The 20,967-nt window shown below is 34.8% G+C and overlaps 1 protein-coding gene and 1 long non-coding RNA gene across 3 annotated transcripts in view; one reads left to right on the forward strand and one right to left on the reverse strand.

The window, feature by feature from the left end:
* LOC148235637 (uncharacterized) overlaps positions 1 to 20,967 on the reverse strand; it is a 149,350-nt gene that overhangs the window by 61,603 nt on the left and 66,780 nt on the right. The gene's annotated exons all lie outside the window — the stretch shown is intronic.
* Positions 4,986 to 7,054, forward strand: LOC148235639 (uncharacterized). Its single transcript, XR_015809423.1, has 2 exons — positions 4,986 to 5,203; positions 5,959 to 7,054. It is a non-coding gene; the product is annotated as an uncharacterized LOC148235639 (long non-coding RNA).

The following is a 20,967-nucleotide window of genomic DNA, read 5'->3' on the forward strand; positions in this document are numbered from 1 at the left end:
TCAAGGTAAAATTTACATTTTTTTTAAAAAAACAATAAAATATTATTTTTGATTAACGCGTTCAAAGGGTTAAGGACAGTCGCTGATTCGTCAACGCTGATATTCGTCATTAAAGTGCAGTGTGGCACAGAAGTTCGATCTTCTCTAGTGATTTATTTTAAATAATTTTGTGTTGATATTGATTTAACCCAGATATGCTCACTGTCCCATGGGTAGGTCACTAAACTCGTGCCACTGTTTTTTATTTATAAATAAAATTTCTTGGGCATATCTGGGTTAATTGATATCAAGGCTTCAAATACACACTGTAAGTTATTCGTTCTCTTACCCGTGGATTAAAATATTTTAATTATTTTTCCATTAATCCGTACGTTGATGGTTTTTTTACACTATTCTCTGTAAAGCTTAAAAAAGTTTCTTATCGTTGCGCCAATGATAATTTCTTTATTTATTCAATGGATTCTAATGATTTCATAGAGTCATCGAGTCATTAAACTAACTGCGAATAATTTCTTTCCCCATTTTATATCTTTTTGCTTTTGAAGAATAGCTAAAGACTTCATTATTTTTTTGACTACTTAAAAATTTTGAGTTTTGCAAATATTTAATTAATGTCTGGTTTCTTCGATTATATAATATATTTTTAATTGTCCGTTGAAATTTCCAGCTTAGCTCAGATGTATGTATGTTAAATAAACATATATTTTCTTTTAAAATAAAATAATTAAATATTCTGAGCGAAATTATTTTGAGCCACACAGTTCACGCACACAATAACAAACCGGAATCCTTAATCCGAGCGTACTCTAATTTAACGAATTAATTATTTTCTTACTTTTAGTGTATGAAATGTCGGTTTTTAACTATTTTAATGCCAAGCGAAATAAGGCGGTGTGTGCTTAAAAATGCCAAGCATTTTTTGGAAAATATGGAAGTATTAAAAATTATTTCTGAAAATTAATTTTTTTTTATAGGAACGATATAAAATAAAGTTTATACAGGTGAGTCTTAAAAAATAAAATGAAAAAATATTAAACTGCGGCATTACGGCATTAAAACGGTTAAAAACAGTTTTTTTTTAAATAAATAAAGACCGAGTTTATAAATAAAAATAATTAATTCATATTAACTTTACGACATCCATCATATTTACTTAAAAATCAAATCAAATCATTGAAACATTCGCTTAGATATAATTGTTTTACATTAATTGAATATCTAAACTACTTTCATAGAAGAGTAATATAGAGAAAAGTTATAAAAATATAACAGTAGAAATTTCACAGACTTTTTAATGCTAAAAATATCTTCGGTTTATCATCGAAGATCTGCACGTTTAGTTTGTAAAATAAAAAATGATGCGAATTTATTTTGCTATTTTTGTAGAATCCATAAAACATTTCGATGAAGAAATTCTTGTATGGAAACAGATTCAGACGATAAATATATCGGATATACTATTAATGCGCTCAAAGAAGCCATGAAGTCATTGAATATCGGTAAATACGGTATAAAATTGTTTACATATATTTTAATATCACTCGTAATCGTTTGGCGGACCTTTAACCTAAGATAACACGTCTATATTTTTTCCAGTGTACATATAAATGTCAAAATTTGTAAATATCTGCCTGATAAAATCGTATTAACATGTTTCCATCGCAAAAAAATTGATTTACAACAATTACTTCAAAAGTTATTATCAAAAGGTATATTTTCATAAAAAAAACAGCTTGTGCATAGAATTAACAGTAAAATTCAGCGGTCTGCTAAGTGTTATTAAAAATAATAATAAAAATACTAAATTTTGAACCATTAAGAAAACATTTCATTAATTAAGCTGTATTTTTTATTTTAGATAAATTATATATTTAGTTTTTATTCCAGATAAATTATATTCGGGTTCGATGAAAAATGATTGATGAAAAATGCTATATTGATTATAAATTATATTGCACATAATAATTTATAATTAATAATATATAAGTCACCGACTGCTAGACTTTTCAATCTGATGGTTAATATTTGCTTGTAAATAAATATGTATTCGTTACGTCTGATTGACTTACCAAATTAGTACAGATTTACTCTATTGGGCTTACGCCTGTTAGGTTGTAACGGAAGGTATTAAAATAAATAATACCTAATAATATATTTTGGTTAATAATTCTGAAAAATCCAAGATTTCGAAAAGTTGTGTTCAAAAAGACAGTAGTTATATATGTATATATATATATATATATATATATATATATATATATATATATATATATATATATATATATTTTATTGCTGTTTTCCACTTCCTATAGCTATTATAATTCGGTATTTTGGAAAGTTTTTGCGAAAAAAAGTCAATAATTAATCGGTTAAATTTGTATTTAAATATTAGTTAATTATTATTTATATTAAATATATAATAATTTACGGTCCATTGCACGCATTGAAAAGAAGATTAACCCTCTTGCTTCGAGAGCGCAATATGTATCGCTAAATCAAAATATTATGCTCCAAAACGCAAATAACAAAGCGTAATTGAAAATATAAAATACAATGATATATTGTATGTATTATATATATACAATATATTATATATATGTAAATTAATTACGATACAAATACGAAAAAAACACGAAACTCTACCGCAACTAAAGTTAAGAACACTGAAGCGACATGCTAATGTAATTTATGACAAAAGAGACCACAAACAAAAATATTTGAATACGTACATAAAAACAAACATGTTTCAAAAAACAACCTTCATTACATTTCAAAGTTCAGAAAGACGCATTTCGTATACTTAATATTTAATAAGACGAATCTTTGGAATAAATTAACTCTTGTAAACTTCAGTATCAAGGGAGGGCAACTTTGTTGGTAAGAGTAAAAAGTTTAAACTGCCACACAAGAGAGTAAATAAGCATTCAACAATTTATCCGATAAGCATTACTACGGCAAAATTGCACACGCGGGTACTAAAAGGGTCATAAATATATTTGATATAATTTGCAAATGTAAAACGCAAACTTTATTGCTACAATTAAGTACTAAAAGACGATGCGTCCGAAACGCGACGACGGGTTTAAAATAACTTAACAATCAAAACGCGCTAAACGACAATGATTAAAGTTATTACGAAAGGTGATATGCCAAGGCTGTTTGAAGGCGAGAGAAAATCGTGACTGTTCCAGATATTTTTTGAACGTCGAGGAGAGAGAAAAAAAAAACAATAATATTACTCATACAGAATATTATCTACGCTAGTTTCTAAAGCGGAATTGACCACATTATTAGACGCGTTAAAACAAAGAGAAAGCCACTACCGCTAACCGACGAAATTATTCTAAAAACCGCTTCCCTAACTGAACCCACCGCCACCCCGCACACAGTCTAGCTAACCTCGTTTCGCGCCAACAATTTATGGCAAACTTTAACTTGGCGAAATTAACCAGAGAAATATAATAGAAGAAAAAACTCGAACCCATCGATATCGAAATTCGCGACGGTAAAGTCGGAATTTTGCATGCGACGGTATCGAAAACGTAACCGTAGTCGCGGAGTGCACTAAAATTGTTACGGCATGCCGTTTTTACTGCCGTGCAAAAGGTTTATGGGGGTGTTTATAACTGGGGCGCGGAGCGAGGTGAAAGGAACAGTTCCCCGGCAATCATCCCTTAACTTTTCGAACGCCGGGAACATTTAGCACTTCCTTATTTTTTTTCTTTCGCGCTTTTTACGACACCTTCCATTTGCAGCCGTTTTTATGGCCGAATCAGGTGTTAAATCCGACGTTCAGAGATCGAACCGCGTCGTGTTGTATGCGCATAAACACAAGCAGACAACCCTTCATGATAAAAAAATATATACGTAACATAGCGCCGCTCTGGTATCTGGTTCAACCGCACGCCTCAATGTAGGAACGTTTTGCCGCTGGTTATTGGTAGGTCATCGTCACACGGGGTGGCACAGTAGAACAGGTGTGACCGTCGGATGCCGCGACACAAAAGCCCGAGTGCAAATAGTCGTGTGCTGAACGCGGCAGATGCTGCGTCGGGTTTCCAAGAAACCATACAGCGCCAAGATCATTTTATATAATAGCCGGCGACATTCTGGCAAATTGATAGATGGGTCAATGGTCAATATTGGCCTTTAACGGCCGAACCCTCCCTCGGAATGTTACACACCATAAAAATAGAGTATTGTAGTAATATTTTCGCAAATAGCCATTGTTAAATTAGAAACTTTTTAACTGCACGGCCGTCGGGCAACAATCGCACTTTTATTATTATTAGGAAATATAATTGTGACATTTGCATAAAGTTAAAACAATTATAACCGCTTCAATTGCCCGATATTAGGGTTGCCGGCGCTGCCGGGGTCGTGTTCTGGGATTTTATGCTTTCGTCCTTGTTTTTATTTAAAATTTTATACGCATATTTAACAATGGGTAATGATAATGAGATTAAAATAAAACTCTCCGGAGGCGAAACGGAAAATATCATAATCGCAGTGGCCTAAACGAAGGCGAAGTAAATTCGGATAAAGGAGAGGTAATGCTATAATACGTTTTTCTTCCTCTGCGCGCAGCAACCGGATTTGAGATAATTTCTTTTAAAAAATCCTACAACCAAATCCTCTTTTATAATAATGTGGACTCAAAAGCATGTTAATTTGGATATAGATCGCAAAAAAGAACGAATAACTTCATTAGAACAGTGAAAAATTATTATTGCATATACATAATTACTATTTCGTAGCTGTGGCCAATTGAAAGTTGACATGGCGGTTCTTATATGTATTTTTATTATTTTATCAACTTTGATGCATTTTTACACGTTTTTAAATTTATAATAGATACTGTAAAAAAATATGGGTATTGTAAAATTATGAATGTATAATTATGTCAATTCTGGGAAAGGTTTATTTTTTCGTCGTACCAGCAAGTGCATAATGGCGAGCCTCTAACTCAACACGTGCGCGCGACCTTTTTTATTTGTTCTATTCATAGAAAGCAATATGGAGGACATTTAAAAATTAGAAGCTTGTAAATAAAACACTTTTATAATTTCTTGTATTCTACCTGGCATCGATAAATACAGATTTTCAATTACTTTAAGATCGATCTTCTCGTACCACACTTCCATGATGTTTTTTTATCTCAGCTGCATTTTTGACCGTTTTTTTCTTAATTGTTGTTTTATGAGTGCCTATAAATTTACAACCAATTTATATATTTTTGCATTCATGGTGCCTTGGACGAAATTTACAAAGCTTAATCCATATGCTGTCATGCATCTCCAGATCATCACAAAAATGCTTGATGAATCGATTAATACATAAGGGATGAATCTGTTTTTTTTTCGGCGCACAATCGCTTACAGATTAAATTTGGATTTGTCGGAGAAAGTCACTCTTCTCCAATCTTCGACGGTCCAATGGCAATGATCTTATGTCCATTCAAGGCGATTCTTTTTCATTTTCTCAAAGCCAGCTTCAATCAAACGTCTATTCACTGTCTGTCTCGAAATATTCGAGTGTGAAGTAGATTGCAATTCTTTTTGTATTTCAGCAGCAGTTTTGAATCGATATTTTTATGATATCCTTTAATCTGCGGTTTTCTCGAGCAGACGACATACGTTTCCGACCACCCCCTCTCTAGAATTCTGCAATTTTTTAATAATCTTTCGAATAGCAGAACCACTAAACCCCACTCTTCGCGCTGTCTCTAGAATTGAAACCGTTTCTTCGATATATGCTATTATTTTAGATTTTACCGTGATTTTGGATTTATCTTTACATAACCGAGGCTAACGTGCAACTGAGTTAAAATATCTTGTAAATTATTCCCACAGCTGCACTTGATCATAAAAAATACAATAGAACAAGTTTTAAGGAAAGAATATATTTTAATAATAGAATTCGTGAAATATTGCCTATTAAACTTTTAATAAACCACAGCTGTAAATTAACGCATATTATTTTATTAATAATTAAATATAAACCCTTTCTTCTACCCTCATCATAGCTGTAAAATAAAACAAAAAAGAGCAAGATCGAGGCTACACAGGGGATGCTCGAGTGGCAAAGTATGTTCTACAAGCCCATTATCAATATATCAACGCCTTCGATTGTATTTATACGCTACACGAACCCAGATTAGATCAGTGGCAGCACGTGACAAACTGACTCGCAAATAAACCAAACAACACAAATTAATTATTAATCAACGCGACGATACCGTTTCGACCCGATCGCCCCTAAGTGTTGTTTCATCGCTCGAACGTCCTAATACCTTAATAATGAAGGTGTTCGAGACGGCTTGAGATGGGTCGCAGATCCGCAGCATAATTAGGGACCGGGCTGCGAATTTCGACTCCCGGAGAAAGCTAATCATTACGCGCGCGGAAGAAGAGCGCACGTGTGCGTAGGTGACAGACACGCCATTGTGTCGGCGCGTTGACAAATTCCGGCAATATAAACAAAGTGCCCCGAAGGTCGGGCTAAGATTAATACCGATATTATCGGGCCTCTTCGCTCCGAACGGAGAGCAAAGGGCGGACCGGGATGACAAAAGGGCGACAAAAGGCATTACTATGATACACCACGCATTTGCGCCGCCGCCCCTGGGGCTAACGCACAAGAGAAAAATAACATTTGCCGAACAAATCAAGTGGAATAATATTGAACGCGGACACGATACCGCTGCGGGTGTGTGCGTATATCTGGAAGAGAAATGACATTAATTTTCGTTCTAAACATACGACCGTCGTTTATCACGGGAAAATGCGATATGTGTACTTTTTTGTTTGTTGTAATCCGATATTGTGTGTGTGTCGTCAAAAGGCGTGGGGTCAAAAGCGGTTTGTGTTTTTTAACGTATGCAAAGTTAGTTCGATCACACAATTATCCAAGGATCGGCGAATAATTTACATTAAATGCTATCATAGGTACACAATTTCTTAGAAACAATTTTAAATTTAAATACGATAATCGTGCTATATTGTGATTATTAAATAATTATAATTTCAATCGAACATCACAGATTGGGTTTTCCTAGTTTTTCCTAATCTCGCGGATGATGATGAATTAAAGATGAGCTACATTTTTTTAATAATGAGCAATATTCACATATGCTAAAAAATGTTGTTAAATTTGAATAATTGCATATATGATATCAACAATAATTATCTAATAAATATCTAAATGTAGTAATAATTGTAGAATTTCAGGACTAATTTAAACTCAGTATTCTTTCTCAGTTTCCAGTGACTCAACATAAAATTGTTAATATTTCTATGAGTTAACTTTAAAATTTGTCGCAATTTAGACCAGATGTTCAACTGTGCATTTTATACGTACAGTCCGTCCAATATATGAACGCTCATCGTCACAGTATTAGTGAGAAAATATAATAGGGTGACCATGTGAAATTACAAGTGCAAATTTAATTTGTTGAGGAAAGTCTAAAATATCACTTTCTTACTTATTTTGTTTATTTATATACATATTTAACTTAAAAACATGATAGCAAGTTTGGAATCACTCTCTAGGTTGAATATCTGTTTAATATAATATTTTTAAAAATACTACAGGAATTGTTTTATTGATTACAAAATTACACAACATGACAATAATTCATAATAGAAATATAACACATTATAATTTTTAATTAAATTTCCAATGTATGGTCACCCTACCCTTAAAACAACCCTGATTTAGTATTGGTAACGTTCTCCTATCGGTGTAAACAAATTCGCGGAAAACTGTATATGTATGCATGCATGCGTACACGCACCCTTATTTCCAACACAACATCTTGGATGGACTATACAGTTATCTAATACAAAGTCTGTAACTTAATACATGTCTTTAATATGGTAAAACCGAAGCACCCGGAAACAAATTATATGCACATAAAAAATGTGAAAAACAGTTTTCAAGTTTCAAAAAACAATTGAATTCGATTCTGAGAAACTAGCCAAATTTATGACCGGCCAGATTATCAAATCAGCATTTATACATATCCAACTTATTTTTAGCGCATTCTACACGAACGGTTCTTCCATAGCGAAAATGCCGCCCCCAAGCAAGTACCGCCCTGGGGCAATCGGCTGGTGAAACCACTCTATTCAATACCACTATTACTTCTAAATACTGAAAATGGCAGATTGGTAGCTCACCGTAGAATTCCTATGGTATTCGTGTTGATAACGTTAATAACCGAAGCTAGTAGCGTGGCGTAAGTGTATTAAATATGTACGACCTTTCCATCTTCCCGTTCCAGCTCGATCGGAAAAACTGATTAATTATATGGTATATATTTTTTGGGAACCTTTCTCGCTACATAAAAGGTTAGGATTAAGCAAAACGGGAGCGATGGGATATAATTTACGGACCTTGATCGATTACGAGGAATTATCTCCGGGCAATCAAGATCGACCAGCCAAGTGAAAATGGGTTAGGCCCTACGAGAAAACGGGTCGGCTCCGGGATTAGAACCCCCGAGAGCGTATCAGCTTATCCTCCTCGTGTTTAATGTTTTGACTGTAAAAATGTGAGCAGAGAGCGTAGATTTTTATTAGGGACGCTGCCGCCGCTGACATAATATTTTGTAGCATGGTAATAATAAAATTTCGTGGCATTGTAATTAACCAATTTTATTAGAAAATCGATCTTCTCCAAGTGTAGAAAAATAACAATTATGTGATATGTTTATTTGATTATTGTAGAGTGCTTTTGTGATAATATAATTAAATTATGCGACAACGTGCCGAATTTCGCTTTTGATATGCAATGGCTTTATGAGCAAAGCGCACGGCAAATGTGTATATAAATATAATTTCTGAAATCACCTCGTCGAGGTTTCCCGTGTGATTGCAGTAGTACGCGCCATCAAATTACACGCGTTTAAGATAATAACAATGATGATGGATGGCCGAAAATTTAGGTTAATATGAGAAAAAATAACGAACGGCCTGCGAGAGAAAAATATTGAGTCATCATTATTATATCGTTTAGGCGAAATTGGTATTTACGTCTGGCTGTTATCCTCTCCTCTTATACTATCCACTCAGTTTTTCCGTTCGGTTGTGTAATTTCCTTTTATTATTTTTTAAAGGCTAATTGCCGCCGCTGCAGAAAATAACATCGTCGAAGGGTCCTCTCGCTCGGAAGGGAGGGCTTTACATAATTAAACCAACTAACCGAGTGCGATATGGCCCTCGGCGCTGAAATTCGAGCACTGAGAGTAAATTAGCAATTAAGTAAAAAGCCTGTGTAATACTTTTATCATTAGGCCGCCATACATATGGACGCCCGGAGAGCAGAAGCGTCCCGCGGACGTGTTCGAGATAACAATTGCGGCAAAAATGCCATTTTTATATTAAACACGACCCATCGGTTGTTTAGAAAATTGTTCGCAAACTAAAATTGAATTTTTCATAAAGCACGCCACGTCGCCCACCCGACGACGTAATTCAATTCGCAACTAAGTATTCTCAGATTTAATTCCGAGCACCGTAATGGAAGGATACAACAATAACGCAGAGTCGTTATAAGGACGAGAGAGAGTCCTGCGATAAACACGCGCATAGACAATCGCCATAAATCACACTGCTTCATTGTTAGCGCGCCGCGGAATGATATATGGAATTGTTGTAAATTCGCACTATAATGCGCTCGCATTAAATATAAATCAATTTCCGATATTTACATATAAACCAATTTCCTCTGCGCCTTCGTTAAACACAATGGAGCGCTGAGATTGCGACACAATAATACGAGCATAGATATTGATACCGAAACTCATCAAGTGCTCTATGTATCTCGAAATGGAACTATTATCCGAAAACCACGATGACTGCAATTTCGCCGATGACATATTCGCTATAAATTAACATTATGTCATACACGTAAGCAAGACACAGTGCCTCAAAGATACACATGATGCGATACATAATTTTCAGACTATACTACATATCCGCATTAATCAACGCTAATGCTGATCGGCGATTGCCGAAAATGGCTTTGCGGGGTATCGAACTTTTTGATTTGTGAAAATTGCCTTCCATATACACACTGCTATTGAAAAAAGCTATTTGAATCGCGTGGGAAGATCGAAACGGCAAAATTATGAATCGCAGCGAAAACGCAGCATACAATCGGCCAGATAACATTGATAAAATCACGCGTCTTCTACGTGCGTGGAGTTGGAAAACAGGAACTAAAAGGTGAACATTATCTCGCAACAACTATACATTAAAGATGGACTAAGAAGATTTATGCGCGGGCCGTCCTCCTCGAATTGTTTGAGCTAAATGTGCGGCAGTTAAGATAAAAGCTTCTGTGAGACCGATGGTGACAAAACAAATGGACGGCGAATTATTGATGATAGGTGTTTTCCATTAACACATTGCATACCACGCATTATTCTTAAAAATGCAGCCGTGCGGCCGGGCTTATTTGAACTTATTTTTTTAAACAATCATAACTTTTTAATCAGTTATACAGTTTCGTAATGTCTGAACTACACTCTCTGGAAGTTGGCCAAGGACGGAAAATATAGTGGGTTACTTCGGTCGAGTTCGGTTCTGCCCGCTCTAAAATCTCTCGGAAGTTGTCCGAGGTTACCGAGAACGGGAAGTAAAGTGGGGGTAATTCAGTCGACTTGGCCAGCTTCGAGCGCGTCCGAACATTGTCGGCATTATTTCCGAGTCAAAGGGACTGCTCTTTCGAGCGCGAGCGGTGAGATCTCGCGTATTAAGTGACGAGAGTGAGAGAGATAATGATATGGTGTTTCGCAAACTGAGATAGAACGAGTAACTCGGTTCAATTTCAGTATGCGCGTAGGCGTCCTATGGTCAATACGCATATCGAGCGCTGTATCTTGGTCACATGGTCAAGTTATAATACCACATGCTTATCGGGGACTTCAGCAGACTCTTACTGACATCTTTGAATATTTTAGGGCACCAAAAGGGATTAATTATATTTTTGATAGTATATTTTTCTAACAGATATCGTTATTATATTTTTTTCATATGAAATTAAATAATTAAAAACTAATTAGTGGTACTTGGTTTTATATCCTTATGTATTTTCCTAGATCGGTTTATATAAATGTCACACCATAACGAATTCTTATTTAGAATCGATGGCGACAAATTCTAGGATAGTCACAGATGTGGTGTTCGTATTCTGAAGTATCATTTTTATGCCTTATGGCATTTTGCAAAAGCCGACAAAGATTTTGCGTAAATTGAATATTTACGACCGAAAAGTTTTCACTGATATTGTATTGGTGAGTGCCCACACAAACTTTTATAATTATCAGTAGCGTAATTTTAATAATATGACAATTTAAAAATTGCGATTATTTGGCACATTTTTCGATCGCGCGCAAATATGCCAGCTGTACGTGACAGCAATAAACGTCAAACTATGGATCGCATAGTAATAAAAAAAAAAAAAATTTATCTCCAGAATCACTAAATATATAGTAAACCCCCCCCCCTCCCTAAAAATACCAATCCTAGAATGAAAACTCCGTATTATGAAAAATCCATACCTCACAAACATAAACATTAAATTTCATTAGTGTTAAAATATATAATATGTATAAATAATAATATAATAAGTATTTACTGTAATGGAGGTGAGTGTGCGTTTTTTATTGTATTTGTTAGTAGTTGAAATAAATATGTTTGTTTGTTACATTGTGCAAATATCAAACAAAATATCAAGTTGCACGGTGGGGTGCCGTGCGACTAAGTGTTGAAAAATATTTAAATACATTTTTATTTTATTGGTACGCGATTCACTGTTTTATGATAACTGATTTAATTATTATGTGTGATATATTCATGAAAAAAATCTGTAAGCACTGCCTTGAAACGAATTTTTTTTACCCGAGTTTTGAGCGTCTGGAATTTTGGGTATCAATTTTTTCAATTATTTTAGTAACATTTTTGGCTAGAGCACTAAATGAATACGTCACGGTAAACGCGCAGTTTAACGTCGAAAAGCACAAATTTGTGCACACGGTATTCAATGTGTTAATTCATTGCAAGTGTATGTAATAATTACACAATACAATGTGATTCATTATTCTGGATAAACTTCCGACCTGGCAACACCTTGCGGGAAAGTTAAATTCGGAAGCGCGAGGGTTAAAGCGATCAAAACTACCGAAATATCATTTGGAATTACGCCGGCAGACCGTGTCCGCCCCTCGTGTGAAGCAAGTTTAAACAAACACGTACGCGCTGTACATCTATCTATCTACATACACGCGAGCACACAATATGAGCCAGAAGACGAACAGACGATTAGACAATGACCGAAACTTGACGACCGTACTGTGTTTATATAAAATGGTATGTTTATCTGTATACACATTATAGATACCGAAAAGGGGTGCTCTTGCGCTGGCTCCACGCGAGCGAAGAGTCGCAGGTTTTTTGTGACGTACACTGTTTCTGTAGTTGCACAAGTATACACAAGATCTGTCATGATACAATCATGATTTGAGTTTGAAGCAATTTCAAGGCAATTCACAAGTAAATTTCTGTCCAGTGATTGGTCGTTCGCGTGAGGGGTGTACTGGTACGTGTAGGTACATGAGTTTTAATTTATATTGTCTGTGAGATCATATTACTTTGTTACAACACACTGCACACAAAAATAACAATTTCAAAATACCAATAAAACAGAAAAGCAATGGTCACGACAAATGAAAATCTGATCATGTCACTGTAATAACGAAAATAAAAACCAATATACATATAAAACATAAATCGTACATGAATTTGAATTTTTTTATCTTTTCTCCAGAGATGCCACTATATTTCCTTCAATTATGTTTTCAATATGACCCCTATAAATATCATAAAAGAAAGGGATTTTTAAATATACATAATCAAAATATGTATCACCGTATAATTAACTTCATATAAAAAAGAAACTGCGCTGATAATGATAATTAAACATCGACATTTACTACCAAGACTATAAAAAAAGATATGTATTATTACACAAAATATGTTTAGAGACTTTTCACCAATGCCATAAGAGCACCGGTGTACACATTTTAAACTAGTTTTTACAATTAATTTTATAAGTTGGTTCTTGGGTAACATTAATCGGAATATTCATAGAAACAAAACATCGTTTTTTAAAATAAAAGTGAAATAATCTGGAGAATGTTGTATAGGTGGCACAAGTTTCGAGTTGGTTGGAGAACACTTTTTTCGACTATAATAAAAAATAAAATTCCGACTAAAGTGCTTTTAAGCCAACTAGCATATTTCTGGCCTTATCATATACAAATACAAATAAACACATATGTTCAATTAATATTTTGCAATATCTTATATATATTGTTTTCGAGCAACCGATAATCTGTTTTGCTCGAATTTGTATCGAATAATACATGAAGAATGAAATCGTTTCATTCATCGTTGCTGAGGCAAATCATCAATATTGCTTAGCAACTGAAAGGTCCACAAATGTATCACACAGATATAAGAAATCGATATGGATGAAATGGATACAATTTTTTCAGATTTTTTCATGACGAGGAATTCGATATGCTCTTGGATTTTTCAATTTACGGAGACTCGATGTAAAGTATTTTACGAATACTGAATTTCTATGAAAATTAAAGCAAACTAATTTTGACGACAAAATTACTATTTTTACGAAAAAGATTAACGTCGCTTGAAATATAATATCTTTACTTTTACTCTCGTAGTCCGTAGTTCTGCAAATGCAGTCATCAAATCCTTTCGCTATTGACCACTTTAACCTAATCTTTAATTAGAAACTTGAGCTAAGATAATATATTCGGACACTATTTAACGATTCAATATAAATATATGCAGATATATTTTTTTAAATGCGTTATAAACACAATCAACAACTACAATAATAGCGCAATTTTTAAGTCCAGTCTTTCCGTTCTATTGCCATGCGCCACATACGGGGCTCAGACGCTACGCAACCGTAATGCCAAGAGACACATATGGGGCATTTACAGAATCAGTTACTTACGCTACGAAATAATAATATAGTCAGCTATGGAGAGACCTTTAATATTACTACCGCTTAAATAGCCGTCTTAAAAATATCTAATATTAATGTGTTTATTTTCAACCACTAACCACTTGCGCCTCTCAAATGTCTTTGTAACGAATACTGAAATAACGAAATTCCCAGTATAACGAATCTTTAATTTGTCACCCAAAAACTTTCATCCAAAATGTTTTCTTTGTAACGAATACTGATCTCAGTATAACGAAATATTTTGATTCGATTACTTCCCCTAATTCAGTTCGTCTTTGACTGTGTGCTGTGGATGTGTTCACAAGCGACATTCAAAGTGTTTCGCCGAACCTCAAACTGTTTTTATAAAAGATGTTTTGACAAGTTCTTACATATATTTTTTAATTATAAAAATAGCTGGCATTGGCGTCGTGTACTACGAAAGATGCAGTGGCACGAACACAGTTAAATAATATAAATTATCTACCCAAATTCAAATAAATAAATAATATGAAGAATTTTTTGTTTCGTTACGCAATAAATGAGTCAATAAAAGATGATGCTTAGATGGGCTAAACAAATCGAAATAGGTATGAGCGGGGTTTTTTTATCATGTAACGCGGTGGAACGGCGTTCCGGCACCTTTTTTACAGTATTCTTAATGTTTAAAAATACATTGACATTCTGCGTAATCTTTCATTTCTTTTTTTTTACGTAAATATTACGTAATTATTTTTTATTTTACTTATTTTTAAGTGTAAAAGTTTAACCCCAAGTTTTAAAATGAAAGAAAATTTCGGTTACTTCTCAATCGCCGGTCCCATTAAAAATAACCAAAACAATAGCAGAAACGACGACAGAAATAATGGAAATGTTGGTATGATACGATTGGATACCAAATATGGAAAGATAAGAAGCTACAATTAATTAACGAATTTTTTACAATATTACGATTTTAAATGAGTAAGAATCATATAAAGAACACCTAAACCGAATTTTGACCAATATGAGAGCGCAAAAAACAATTATCCCTTCTCAGAAGTCAAAAATTCACGTCAAAAGCAATAAAATCGTGTCGGCGACGTCGCAGTGGGAACGCTCGTTGCCGCTCGGCAACGAGCGTTCCCACTGCATAATTGTACAACTGCAAGTGATAATTGTATAACTGCAAGTGATAATTGTTTTTGCGGCCCTCCTATTGACCAAAATTCGGTTTGAATATACTTTGATCAATAAATTTTTAAATAAATATTTTTTTTATGCGCTTCGTGTCAAAGGAAAAGCTGCTTTAAATTTAATATAAATGATATTTTTTTAGTAAAACGCTTGACAAGAAGTGAGTTCTGGTACCTATTTAGTTTAAAAAAAAAGCACTGGGTATGAGCAAGGTCGGAGATATATGGAGGATGCTCGTAAACTTATTTTAGATTATTCTTATGTCGTTCGTGTTATATATCATTATTTTCATAAACACCGAAGCGCGTTTGTCTCATTGATAAGGGCGCGAGCACACGTAATAAATAACGTAGTTTTCGCGCACGTCGCTTTCCGCGTTTTTCCATCCGTCACCGTGAGAAATGACCCCCTGAGCGACCGCGTTCGTGACTTATCTGTCTCGCGGCGGAGACAATAGCGCCGCGCCCGACCACCCCCAATTACCTACCACGCGAGGCGTGTTTTTTCCTCCAGGGGCGATGTCTCACAATTCCATTTCCCGATTCCTAAGACGGAGTGGGCAGATCGGATTACGCGCCGATTATTTATCGCGTCGCCATCGAAACGCGCATTCCTGCGGGAATACGCGTCTACTAATCGCGAAATAAATTTCACGCATTCGTAAGAGGTTTAAAGAAGAGAAAAACCCCTCAAAATTGAGTGGGCGTATGAATAGCGACCGATATAAATAACGACCATCAAAATTGGAAATAATCCTACGGGAAAAAAAAACAGTGAAATATAATAATATTTTTTTTACTTAATCGGATTAACTCAAGTAGCTGGGTATCACGCATGAATTATGCAAAAACCATAACAGTGAAAATTTCCACTTGTCATAAATTTAAAATTGAGGCTCCGGCGTGGATTGGGCGGAAGCGTTAAAAACACTTTCGTGCAATTTTCCACGGCGCAGATTGCGAAAACGCGTTACTTACTGTTTTTATACCGGAGCAGATTTATAAGATCGTCCCTAAAAACGTCGCCACGTAATATAATAACGTAATTCGAAAATGAATCAGTTCGCTCGTATACAGATAATTTATTTTACGATGGTCCGCCCAAGTGCTTCGAGTGCGAAATCTCGGGTCAAAATCGACTCGTATTATATAATGCTTTGTTACACACACCTACAAGAGAATTTCAGCTTGTTTAACATAAAAAGCGACCTGTGCGTATTTGACCATGAGGTTTAAGAGAGAACTACTATTATTTAAAATTGCAACTTCCGGCTGAAAGTGGACCTTTGATATAACTTCACCGGAGCGGAAATGAAAAAATTGACCACAACTTCCTTGCTAAAAACAACATCGAATGAATTGAAAATCAAAATCAATACTCCGTCGAAGCGCTTACATAGAGTCGCGTCTGGTTTTGACGAAATCGCTTTTAGAGGAATGGGTTTTTTATCGCGATTGCGATACGCGTTAGTTTACATAAATATATATATAAACGATACGAAAACGCTGATCCAATTGAAGTGCATGTTTAAATTTTCGCATGACGTCGGCGTCTTAGGGTGTGGCCCAAATTCGAGCGTGCACGTCGCAAGATAAACATTAAGTCTATGTTTGTTGGACCTCAGCCTAAGAAGTAGAAGATTTCCCCTGCGTGTGCAATTCGAATACTACTGTACATGACTTAATTTCAGACTAAACAGCGAAGAAACGTAGTCGATCTCCAATGCGATCTGTGTCTCCAGCCACCCCCCGCTTTACAGTACATACATCTCTTTGAATGCGACAGGAGTTAGAGTGGCGAAAGAGAGGGAGCCCGACTCGAGAGGAGCCAGCCACTCGAGGAATAAGAGTTGCGAAATCCGCATTTAAATTTTCGCAACCTCCCCGTCGCGCACAATACCACCACCACCACCTTTGACCCGGCGCCAAATTAAAAACGACACCGCAAAGCCGAGCTGAAATACGTGTGTACGTCTATCCGAACTGACAAAAGCGAAAGCGGGCAATAAAGTGTCCAAACGTCAGGACGCGATACGTATCTCTCTCTCCGCTCTTCTGGTCCGGTCACATTTATATACCGTCGCGTAAATACGTCGCCGTCACGGGAGTCTTTTGACAAACGCGACGGGACTCAGAAAAGATGGATTCATTTTTAATAAATATTTTTTATCAGAAATCAAATCGCCGCCCCGATGTAGATTTTTGAAATTTCGATACGTTTCCATAGTAGCATCCGAGCGCCCGTCATTTTTGACGGGCGAATATATAAGTGGCGTGGAGGAGACAAGTCGTAATTTAAAATTTAATAAATAAACAGCGACGTAACTTCGTCAACGAAAAAAATACAAAAACGTTAAATCAAGCGATCAAATAAAAACTCATTTATTTCGACGGACAAACGGGTGAAAGTGGCATATTTACAAAAAACCGTAGTTCAAAGATTTATAAAAATCGTTTGCGTTTATGGTTGTCGTTTCTAATTTTGGAACAAGAAATAAAGAAAAATGTCGCCAATTTGCCTTACGTAAAATGGAAAGAAGCAGTCATGCAAAAATATTATAATTTAATCCATTACTAAGCAAGATTGATAGATTAAACCGTCTGAAAAATCATGTAATTATTCAACATTAAAATGAAGGCAAATTGTTTTTAGGCTCAAACGTGTGGGTTTGTACGATTTTTGCATAGAAGCGCGCCCATTACGTTGAATTATATGTGACATGTTGAATCCATGATGAATAATTATTATTGTCGCATAAATATTAAATTTAGAACCTATTTTAAGAGTTCGATTATTGCTTGTTTTTCATACTAAATTATTTAATAAAATATGTAATATTAATTATAGTTTTAGAACTTTCCTTAGGTCAAGTCAAAAATATTTCTCTCAGGGAAAAATAAGCGGAAGAAGAGGTATAGACAAACGTCACATCTCGCATATTGCTCCATAGCTTGTCTGCGCTTTGGTATTTCACAGTTTTAAAAATATGATAGCTATCCTTACCGACATTACAACGGACTTCTGATATGAGAGTATTGGTCAACGTATATTCAAACCGAATTTTAGTCAATAAGAGAGTGAAAAATCAATTATCACCTCTCAGAAGTAAAAAATTCACGTCAAAAGCAATAAAATCGTGTCGATTTTATTGCTTTTGACGTGAATTTTTGCGCTCTCCTATTGGTTAAAATTCTGTTTGGTATGTTTCATTTGATTATCACTTATTTTAAGTCGTAATATTTTTATAAAATATGAATGCTCGATAACCGAGCGTTTCCACTGCGACGGCACGTTTTTATTCCTTTTGACGTGGATTCTAAAACAGGGACGTTATTTGAGGGGGGGGGGGCAGGTGGGCGAATTTGGTCATAAAAATACATGTAATTGAATGAAATACCATGATTTTAAATATGTTTTGCACCCCCTTAGAAAAAGCTGAAATAGTGTCTTTGAAATTAATCCGAAAGAGAGTTAGTCCTCAGATCTATGCTCAAAATTTCCCGAGTTGATACAATTTAAATATTTAAGTCCTCCGACGTATAGCAAAAGAATGAGAAAATAAAATCTAAATGGAAAATAAGCAGAAGAAGTCTAATCTAATGGCTATGCAATTTGAGAGATTGGTTTGGTTGCAATTCCGCTGAAATATTCCGTGTAGCAGTTAACAAAATCAAAATTGACAATTTGATAGCCAACTTTCGATAAGAAGTGGTACAATTAGATAAATAACATTATTTAAAGGTTTTAAAATAATTAGGGAAAATTGGTGAAATTGCATTCATTGAATTTTTAGGCGATATTTCTAAAATATGGGAAATCATACCTCATTTCATTTAACAGAGTCACTTTGAGGTTTATCTTATATTTCACAGCGGTATTTCATTGGCTTGCGCCGAGCAAAGTTGTCATATTCGTTCCAACTACATACTTAATTGTTATTCCGACACTCGCAGCGCACGGACGTCTTCATATTGATATTACTATACGTACGTAAATGATAACGATTGATAAATTATTGATTTTGATAACTTATAACTTTCACTACCTTAACATAAAATATATATATACAGTAACATTTCAATTTGTTTAAGCTAAGTATATTGAACGTATATCGGCATTTTGTAATTCAGAGTAAGCACCCAAAGTTGTTATCTCTTTTTAACTTATGAAAATGACGAAATGGGTAGACCTCAAAGTGACTCTGTTAAAAGAAACGGACGGCGCAGCGGTATAAAACGTAAGTTTATTTTTTTTAAATTCATTTATATCAATAATATAAATAATTTTACATACATACTAATTATATATATTCATATTCATGTTTACAATTAGTTCTTAGCTATAATTTGATAAAAAATAAGGAACGTTTGTGATTATATTTAAAGGGAAAAATTAAAATATAGAGAGGAGTAATTATAATTGAATCGAATCCGAATCTTGTACTTTAAATCAAATTTATGGGAGGCGTACACCCAAAGTTGTCATCTCTTTTTCACTTATGAATAATGACGAAATGGATAGACCTCAAAGTGACTCTATTAAAAGAAACGGAGTATAAATATTACTTAAAATGTATTTTATAAAGCGTATTTCTTTAAGATCTTATTTACTGTATTTTTTTTGTGAAAAAAATCGTTATAACAATCCTATTAATTTATAACAATCGTATAAATAAATTGCGGTCAATTATATGTATATATATTGTTATCGGAAAACTGAATAATTTTCATCCATGTCCTGAACATGCATCACTATAGCTATTATATGTAGCTGTCAAAACCAGCCATATATAGATATGATCAAAATATATGTACATATTATATATATATATATATATTGCAAACGAAATAAGTGACTTGTTCTATTTCTGAATTTCGTTTATGACTAATATTCAAAATGACATTTACTGTATATCAGATTTGTGACTTCATAATAGACGGCACATACAAGTATTCCTTAATTTATCTAATCCACAAATCTCACCTTATGAACGTGAAAGGTAAAGGGGAGGAGATGAGAAGTTCAGCCTTTCAACAGCCAGTTTAAGAGACAATAATTGAATTGTATAGACCGAGGGGGGGAGAAATTCTAAAAATATACATAGCAGAGCAATCCAAAGGTCAAAAGCGCCCTTATCCGATCGAAATTCATTACGGACCTAGACCTAAGCGCACGAAACGCAAATCGGATCATTCGCCAAAAGCAACAATATCGAAAGCGATTTAACTTACATCGATATGCGATAACAATACCGTATTGTTGTTCGAATAACAACGAGAACAACAAAGATATAGCGTTTCCGCGTTTTATGGGCGGAAACTCGATATTAGACTAGTTTCTGGAATATGGCAAAGGGGTAGCGAACACCCCTCGCGTCAAACGGGATTTAACGAAGCGGTCGGCTCGCGCTAATAATATCAATCGCGGTGCCTCCTATTTTTCGACCTTATCCAAAATTCAACAGACTACTCCGCCACCGACGCCGCTATACGATTTCCAATATCTAATACGTAACCATGGCGTCGTTCTCGGCATATGGCACACGTCAATTTGTGCGCAAACCCGAGAGAGAAACTCTCAGAAACTACACACGCATACATACTTACAACATAAATATAAACGCACGATACATAATAACCGCGCGTATCGAATCGGATTCGCGTTTCGAATCCGATTCGATCGTCTAAATCTAAAATATATACGTTTTAATCTTAATTACCTGAGTCGGGTAATAGTAGTAACCGGCCGAAA

The sequence above is a fragment of the Plectrocnemia conspersa genome, unplaced genomic scaffold, assembly GCF_051122295.1.
Source record: "Plectrocnemia conspersa isolate PC_06_02 unplaced genomic scaffold, ASM5112229v1 ptg000004l, whole genome shotgun sequence".
Lineage (NCBI taxonomy): Eukaryota > Metazoa > Arthropoda > Insecta > Trichoptera > Polycentropodidae > Plectrocnemia > Plectrocnemia conspersa.